Below are 1,997 nucleotides of genomic sequence, written 5' to 3' on the forward strand. Positions count from 1 at the left end.
ATAAAAAAAAAATAAAGTATGTAAGAGGGGCCAGGGAGATAGCTCAGTAGAATAAGCGTTTGCCAGGCAGGGCCTGAATTCAATCTCCCCTCCCACCCCCACTCCCCCAAAAAAGTATGTAAGAGTTAGAAGGCTAGATATGATGGGCATTTCTATGATCCCAGCACTTGGGAGGATGAACCATTTGGGTACATGATTATGGTTCAGAACTGGTGGGCATTTCTGGGCAGTCTTGCTAGATAATTTCATGAGAAATGGGTAAACACTTTTTTTTTTTTTTTTTTTTTTCTCTCAGAACGGGGGATTGAACTCAGGCCCTTGTGCTTGCCAGGGAAGCGCTTATTCCCCTGAGCCATCTCCCCGGCCCCAGGATGAACCATTTGGATCATGAGTCTGTGCTACATAGCAAATTTAAGGCTTGTATGAATTACCTAGCAAAACCCTGTCTTAGCTGGGCAACTTGGGCACCCCTTGTAATATCAGCACTTGGGAGGCTGAAGCAAAAAGATTGCTGAGTTTGAAACCAGCCTGAGTACATGGTGAATTCAAAGCCAGGCTGATCTACATTGCAAGACCCTATCTCACCCTCACCAATCCTGTCATAAGTTACCCTAACTTAAGAAAAAAATCGATCCCCCAAAGCACCAGTTTTCTATCTTAAATGCTAGACTACACATTGAACCTAAGGGTCAGCTCTCTATTTAGGAATTAGATGGCACATGAAGTAGAATTAAATTAGCCATACCTTGTAAATTATATGAAAGTGCATCATGTGCTTTTGAATGTAGATGAGTGGCAAATCTTTTTTTCTTTCTCTTTTTTGTGTGTGTATTTTTAGGGAAGGGTCTACAGGGTGTTCAGGGTCTCACTACTAGATCAGACTCATAGTGATCTGCCTGTTTACAACCTCCCAAGAGCTGGGATTACAGGCGCGTGACACCATGCCCAGTCTAAATAGTGAATCTTGTTTAGTAGGTTCAGTTACATGAAGATATAAATAGAAGAGTTCTAGAACAACTTTTATCTTAAGTATTAATAGGAAGTAGCAGTAAACTTACTGTACTTCAGATCTCTTTCATTAATTTTTAATATTTATTTATTCAGTACAGGGTCTTGCTATGCAGCTAGGACTCGTGATCTTTCTTCCCGACTCCTTAGCCCTGGGATTATAGGCATGCACCATCACGCCCAGTTGCATGGCATGCCTAGGGTTCCAGGGCCAAACAACAGGGAGTCATACATGGGTCCTTGGGCTTGTCAGGCAAGCGCTTAGACTGCCAAGCTATTTCCCCATCTCCCTAGCCCTGTACCTCAAATCTCGAGCTTAATTTTTTTTTTTTTTTAATTTTTTAAAATTTTTTTGTGGTACCGGGGATCAAACTCCGGACCTTATGCTTGCTGAACTATATCCCCAGCCTCTGAGCTTAATCTTTTTTTTTTTTTTTTGCGGAACTGGGGATTGAACTCAGACCCTTGTGCTTGCTAGGAAAGCACTTATTCCACTGAGCCATCTCCCCGGCCTTTATTTATTTGTGTGTGTGGCCTGCTCAGCCCACCTGGGGGTGGGGCTGGCTGGCATATGGTGCTGGGGGATCGAACCGCGGTCCCTGTGCTTTGCCAAGCTTGTTTTAGACCACTGAGCCATCTCACCAGCCCCCCCTCCCCTTTTTTTAATATTTTAAAAATCTTTCCTTATTTGGTACAGTGTCTTGCTACACAGCTTGGACTCCTAGTGATCCTCGTGTTTCAGCTTCCTCAGCACTAGGATCTCTGGTGTATGCCACCATACCTGGTTTTCTGCGGCCAGCATGGTGCTCTTGGGATTCTAGGACTGGCACGGCATGTACCAGGGATCAAGCCCAGGTCCTTGAACTTGCCAGGCAGACACTTACCATTCAGAACTCTCTCTCTAGCCCTCAAGCTTAATCTTGAACATATTTTCTTTATTTATTTATTTATTTATTTATTTTTTAATTTATTACATTTATTTATTGTGT

At 43.0% G+C, this 1,997-nt stretch overlaps 1 protein-coding gene across 3 annotated transcripts in view; it reads left to right on the forward strand.

The window, feature by feature from the left end:
- LOC101571362 (histone acetyltransferase p300) overlaps positions 1–1,997 on the forward strand; it is a 70,776-nt gene that overhangs the window by 31,695 nt on the left and 37,084 nt on the right. The window lies entirely within an intron of this gene.

Source organism: Octodon degus, unplaced genomic scaffold (genome assembly GCF_000260255.1).
Source record: "Octodon degus isolate 3935 unplaced genomic scaffold, OctDeg1.0 scaffold00064, whole genome shotgun sequence".
Lineage (NCBI taxonomy): Eukaryota > Metazoa > Chordata > Mammalia > Rodentia > Octodontidae > Octodon > Octodon degus.